Genomic DNA, 6,947 nt, shown 5'->3' with positions numbered 1-6,947 from the left:
TCCACAGTGAAGGTCCCTAAAAACTCCATCCCCTGTCAGCAGGAAGTAGATAGATGAGTCGCTGACCCTTATCCCTTAAGATTAAGGAATTGCTACAACACAAGGGGGGATTGTAACCTGACCCTAAGAATGCAAAAGATGCAGCAACAGGTGGAATGAATCAGAAGGAAAATCATCACCCGGACCCTATTTTGAAGTGAGAGGTCTGACAAGAACCATGTCACCTCCTGTTTCCTGGCCACCTTCTAGAGTTATCCCCCCCCAGAACACCTGCGTGGCCGCCATCTTGCTGCCCAAATCACACATAATCCCTGCCTACCCATAGCTCTGGGAGCTATATCTGAGGAACTTCCTCCTGGCTCCTTGCTCTGCACATTGCAATAAAATTACTTTCTCTTTCTCAAAGACCGGTGTCTAGATAATTGGCAACTGTGAGCGCACTGGGCAAGGACCCACCTTCCTGGGTTTGGTAACACTACCAGAAGCTGGGAGAGAGGCATAGGACAGATTCTCCCTCAGAACCTCAGAAGGTATCAGCACTGCCACCACCCTGATTTGGACTTCTGGCCGCCAAAACTGGGAGACAATAAACTTCTGTTCTTTGTGGTATTTTGTTACAGCAGTCACAGGAAACTAACAGAAGCAGAAGAACATTTAAGGAAGATTGTGTGAATGATGGTGTCACCATTGAAACAGGGGAAATTGCAGGAGGAGAAGGAGGAATGTGAGGTGAGCTGGGGGAGTTGGATGAGGCTGTGCGAATCCTAATGTGCATAGCCAGGCGCTCCAGGGGGAAAGATGGGTGTCAGAAGCAAATCAGTGGTAATAAAAATCCCAAGGCTGGGAGAGAAGGTGTACGGTAAGCACACTTTTGGCCAGTGCCACCATTTAAAGGAAAGGCCTAGAAAGAGGGTCCAGCAGCAGAGAGGAGGCAGTGGCCTCAGTAGGAGGGAATCGGATAGGCTGGTACGTGTCAGGTGGAGGGGTGCAGAGAAGGTGATAGGTCCCGGGGTCTCTCTGGCAGCATCATGACCCTTCAGTTTGGGGAGTTGCTTGGTGACCCTACTTTGACTGGAGATGGTTGGTAGTCTGAATGCCAGCCCATTGCCATGAGGCTTCACTGATTGTCCCTGCTCTGCAAGTTCCCTTCCTTCCTGCCCTTTAGTACCCGATGTCAATGACCCACTCACCACTAGTTTTGTCATCTCCCTGTCATGGATTGAATTATGTCCCCCCAAAACGTGTATTGTAAATCCTAACCCCTATGCCTGTAGATGTAATCCCATCTGGAAATAGGGTTTTCTCTGTCATGTTAACGAGACCATATCAATGTAGCGTGTGTTTTAAGCCAATGACTTTTGATAGACAGGTAGTCCCCGACTTTCGATGTATTTGAGTTACTGCACTTACAACTATCCTTTTTTTTTTTTTTTTTTTACATCTTATCATTAGCAATATACTGCAATGCATAATTTGCTGATGTTATCCTCAGATGTTCACTCGCAGATGTTCAATTTTATGATTTACTGTTCAAAACACTGCCGGATTTATAAATATACTGATCATAAAATTCAACAATAATGAAAACTAAAATAATACAGAACACTCAAAAAAAAAGGATGTATTATTTGACTTGACGTCAGAACTGACTTATGACCGAGCTGTCGGAATGGAACCCTGTCGTAAATCGGGGACTACCTGTATAAAAGAGCAGATTCGGCACAGAAAAGCAAACATGGGGGAAAACCAACACTGTCTCATGATGATGGAGGCAGATCAGGGAAATCCAGGGACGGCCAGTTAGAGAAGCTGAGGCAAGGATTTTCCTCCAGAGCTGACAGAGAGAGTGTCTTCCCCTAGAGCCAGTGCCTTGAATTTGGTCTTCTAGATTCCTGAACTGGGAGAAAATAAGTTTCCGTTCATTAAAGCCACCACTTATGGTCTTTCTGTTACAGCAGCACTGAGAAACTGAGACACTCCCTGTTTGATACATTCCATCAGAAATCCGTGCCATGGCATAATTTTCGGAGTGTGAAAGACAACAAACCCTTGGTGCATTTAATGTCAAACACCAAGTGTGGGCACAGTGGGTGGAAACCACAGGCTCAGAGGAGCGAGGCAGCCTGTTGCTCAACCCCCTTGCTTCGGAGATCAGGAAATGGTGGCTGAGAAGGAAGTGCTGTGGCATCCTGGGGCGGTGCAGGGCATGGTTGGAGCAGTCCCAAACCCCTGCCAGCCCTTGGTCAAAGAGTCGATATTGATCCCAAATGAGGAACAAGAGAGCAATCCCAAAGAACTAAGGGGTGATTTTTAAATAGAAACAGACTAAAACAACAGCACTATCTGGGTACCAGTAGTGTTACAGATGGAACTGTGTCCTCCAAAAAGATATGTTGAAGTCCTAACTCCCACCTCTGCGCCCCATCTGTGAATGTGACCTTGTTTGGCAATAGGGTCTTTGAAGATGTTATCAGGTAGGTTCACATGAGGTTATACTGAGTAGCATGGGTCCTAATCCAGTAGGACCAGTGTCCTATAAAGAGGAGAAGAGACGCAGACGGACAGACACATGGGGGAAGGACGCCACGTGAAGATGCATCTCCACCCTGAGAATGCCTGGGACTGCCAGAAGCTGGGAGAAACAAGAAAGGATCTTCCCATAGAGACTTCAGAGGGAGCATGGCCTGGCTGACACCCTGAATTTGGACTTCTGGCCTCCAGAACTGTGAGAGAATAAATCTGTTCTCATAAGCCTCCCAGTTTGTAGATTTTGTTATGGCAGCTCTAGAAGACTAATACAAATCGCCAATAATTTCATAGGACACAACTAGATTCTAAAGCTAGGGATGAGTGAACTTCGGGCTATTTCTAACCAAACAAATAAATAAAGGCTGTAGCAGGATTCTGGGAATAAGCTTTTCCACTAAGTCAACAAAGAAATTCCATCTGTAGTCGCTTTCATCTATACCTTCTGGAAAATTGAATTTAATTCACTGGGTGTCCACCGAGGACTTTCCCTGTGCCTGGGCCCAACGCTGGGCCCGACACTGGGCTAGATGTGCAGAGACTACACAACCCCTGGCCCCGTGGTCTTGTCTAGGAGACAATAGTGTCAGCACCCAGTTGTGGTACAAGGCAGCATGAGAGGAGTCCTCTAAAGTGGAATCCAGGCGTGAGGGATTCTGGAAGTTTCCACTGAGGAGATGTCCTTGGTGTAGGGCTGGAAGAATAGGGAAGATTTTCATGATGGAGTCTGTGAGGCAGGGGTTCCAGGTTAAGTAGACAGAGGCGCAGGGTAGGGAGCTACAACAGGGTACCCAACATCCATGGTCTGTTGGAGGGCCAGGCACTGTGCCCAGTGAATGCTGTGTTAGTTGAACTGGGTCACAATCAGAAGGTCAGAACCATTCCAGCAGGCACCAGTGTGGGCCAGCCCCAGCAAGAGGTAGTCAGAACAATCCATCCGTCAAAATCCAGAAGGCAATTTCATTTCTTGAGAACACACCCAAGTGTCAACTGGATTCATGTCAACAGCAAAACTGCCCGGGGTCCCTTTCCCAGCTCTCAGGTTCATGTCTCAGTTATCCCATGTCTCTGCCAACTTCCTTCTCAGCTGGCCTACAAATTCTCCCTCAAAGCCAGCTCTTGTTTTTTCCTCCCCCTCCCCCCATCTTTGCTTTTTTGCTTTTTCTTTCTAATTTTTTTCCACCAGTAACTTCCTTTTGCGATGTTGACTCAGCTTCACGCCCTTTGTTGGGGAGGCAAGAGCTGCTGAGGTGGGTGGAGCTGGCAGCGACAGCGCAGAGGCGAGGGGGCACAGGCACACCCACGTATGGAGATCTGAGGGCAGGGGTGCAGAGCAGTAACCGACAGTGATGGGAGCACTGAACAGTGCTCCGAATAGTTCTCTCTCATCTGATGCCACACAACCCTACAAAGGTGATGTCTTGATCTCCACTTTACAGATAAAGAAACAGAGAGTGGCCAGGGGCTGGTTCCAAGTCACCCAGCAAGGGTGCAATAGAGAACCTAAAGTGGAATCCGGACTGCGGGTGGGGGGATGCAGGGAGCAGCAGGTGAGGGTAGAAAGGAGGAAGAAATGTGAGGGGTTGGGGGCTGTTTCCATCCACTCACTGTCCTGAACCCTGGCCTGGGCTCCCCCACCATTGCCTCACACCCAGCCTCCACCCCCACAATACTCAGAAAGCCTCTTCCTCCTTTAGCCTTCCTCTTCCATGGCTTGGCCACCCTGTGGGAGGGAGCCCAAGAGGTAGCATTCCTGCTTCCCTAAGTCACCCAACGGAGGGTGTAAGAGTAACCTGGGAAGAGCGGGGAGGGGGCTTGGCCTTTGTCCTGAACAGGGCTGGCTAGACACTTATGCAGTCCCCAACCCTGGTCAGAAATGAATGCTTAACTGAGGGGTTTGACTTTGTGGGAAATCATACCGAGAGGCATCTTATAGAGCAGGTGGAGGGTGAGGAAAGACTTGGTTCCAACGTCAAAGGAGGTGAGGCAAGGAAAAACGTAAGCGATTATCAACTCTGGGAAAAAGAATGAAAAGTTGTACAAAGGAGAAAATGGAATCGTAATGAGTCCACTTGGCTCAGCAGTGAACAACACTGATATGGTTAGAATGGTCAGAGCACTGAGCATGGATTAAAGAAAAATCTCAGCTCATTGGAGAGGTGGAGGGGCGTGAGTGAGCTGGCACCTTCTTCCAAAACAGGAGGGTCATGATGCTTCCCCAGACCCCTCAAATCTAATTTCTCCAGCTACTACGAAGGCCAGGCTGACTGTGGGGCTCCCACAGGTCAAGGGGTGCCTAACCTAGGCCCTACCCCGTCAAGACTCTCCCGTTGCCCTCGGGACACGTCGCTTCTCTCCTTCCTGGTACTCAGCACCAATTTCCTATTCAATTTGTGCTTTCCACTAATGCCCAAATGAGCCATTTGAGGACATCTCTGGGGATGCGATACTGCTGAAAGCCTGGGTGCCCTCATCAAAGCAATTTCACGCCTTCCACCCTGGATTCCTGTGTCTTGGTTTTCATTGGTAATTTCTAGGCTCTTTTTGTGCTAGGGGCCTGGCCGGAGGCAGGAAGGCTGAGGCTGGGGACACAGCTTGGACTTGGTTGGATAGGTGGGTCTACTTGCAGTGGTAACTCTCTGTCCTTTCCTTCTTTGGGCCTCAGCTTCCCCTGCCCCTCAGAGGACAAGTGAGAACATGTGGAAGGCTCCCTCAAAGGGCCTGGCATACGGTAAGTGCTCAATAAACATCAAGATGTAATAATAAAATGCTGTGTGAGATGTGGTCCCAGCATTCACGGAGCTTGCAATAAAATTACACCTGGTATTTTGTTGTTGCTGATTTTGAGGAGGGTGCCTATCTGCATTTACAGAGAAGTTTCTCCCCATTGAATTTTCTGCTTCTGTTTTTCAACTTTTAAAACTGGGGAAACAATTTAATCTTTCTGCATCGGTTTCTTGGCCTGTAATGGATGGAAATCATAACCTTCCTCTCCTTAGTTCACAGAAGTGGATGCAGATGAGACTCTGGAGGGTTTAAGCAAGAAAGACAAAGCTGAGGAAGGGCAGGGCATCCAGAGGCCTTGGAGTTCTGGGGAATGCCTGACCCTTCCACCCCTAGGAGAAGGTTGAGATTTTGGATGACAGACAAGGAACGTGTAAGGAACTCTTTCCCCACTTTCTCCCACTCAGATCCCTGGGAGGGCCTGCAGAATAAAGCCCACACTTCCCACACTGACTCCCCGGGGTTCAATCAAGTCTAATTACCTGCCATGTCTTGGAACACACCTGCATGGACCGCTCTGAATCCCTCCCTACCATCCAAAACAAAAACCAAAGAACTGAACCCCAGTTTGCTGCTCTCTGCCAGCTAGGGAGAGCGCTGAAATGAAAGGAAAAGAAATGGAAAGCTAAAGGAATGGGGCGCTCTGGGCCCTGCTCTCCTGGAGGATGGAGGATGCCCCACAGCCCCTCTATGGCAGTTCCATGCTCAGGCCCCATCTCTGACTCCCACGCCGAGCAACGTGCACTTGTAGAAATCATGTCTCAGGCAACGTCTTCCCTAATCTTCTGCCTCCCCCCTCCTCCACCTCCCCAGCACTTCTGAGGGGTTAGGGCTCTGCAGTCAGCTCTTGACTCACTCAAGTAGTGACTTGATACACTTCCTCAGAACTTCCCCTTGGTGGTCACGTTGAGTTGGGCACATTATCTTTAGCCTAAGAGTTTCCAAATTCGGGAACCCCACGCCCAAAACTGTTGTCCTCTGAAGTTCATGTCACATTGGTAAAAAGGCGAAGACCGTCCGACCCAGGATCTGAGCCTCCCACTCCCACTGAACAGAGGTGAGGGCGTCCTGTCCTCCGGAAGAGCTGGCACTCTGCACCTGCTCCATCTGAGGTACTGCTTCCTGGCGTCCTTCCCCAGCCAGAGACGTCCTTGTGCAGGGATGGTAGCCGAGCGGTGAGGCCTCAGGGCAGTGCTGTCCCAGGGGCTCTGGGACCCACAGATCCCAGCTCTGCTGTTGCCTGCTGGGTGGCCTCAGCATAGCTGTCACCCGAGTGCAGCGGGACACCTTATGGAGAGGCGCTGAGCCCTGCTTCCATCACAGTCCTGGTGCGGCCTGTGTCCGAGGCCACCCTGCACCTGACGCGTCCTCTGTGCTCGCTTAGCAGAGCTCCTAGAGTTCTTGAGCCACCGGCCCCTCCCACAGCCCCTCACTGGGTCCTCGCCTCGCTGGAGCCCCACTGCCTCCCCTCCCGGAGCCTTACTCGCTGGGCCTCGGGTGTAAAGAGAAGGCAGATGACTGGGGCAGGGAGGGGGCATCTCAAGGGGTCAGGTGGTGGGAAGACAAGCTGGATCCCTGCCCTGGAGGAGCCGCCACCCTGGCCTGCCTGTGTGAGCTGATGACCCCACAGAGGTCCT

General features: G+C 50.4%; 1 long non-coding RNA gene across 2 annotated transcripts; it reads left to right on the top strand.

Moving 5' to 3' along the window:
- The first annotated feature begins 272 nt into the window (after positions 1-272).
- LOC111822084 (uncharacterized) lies at positions 273-5,204 on the top strand. 2 transcript variants are annotated; one of them, XR_002825373.1, is made up of 4 exons: positions 273-530; positions 621-729; positions 2,521-3,939; positions 5,192-5,204. It is a non-coding gene; the product is annotated as an uncharacterized LOC111822084 (long non-coding RNA). The 2 variants fall into 2 exon arrangements; XR_002825372.1 differs by lacking the exon at positions 5,192-5,204 and having other exon boundaries at positions 2,521-3,973.
- Positions 5,205-6,947: the final 1,743 nt, after the last annotated feature.

This window comes from Trichechus manatus, unplaced genomic scaffold, assembly GCF_000243295.1.
Source record: "Trichechus manatus latirostris isolate Lorelei unplaced genomic scaffold, TriManLat1.0 scaffold00128, whole genome shotgun sequence".
Taxonomy (NCBI): domain Eukaryota; kingdom Metazoa; phylum Chordata; class Mammalia; order Sirenia; family Trichechidae; genus Trichechus; species Trichechus manatus.
The sequence above is the reverse complement of the archived record's forward strand: the minus strand, read 5'-3'. Positions and strand labels throughout refer to the sequence as shown.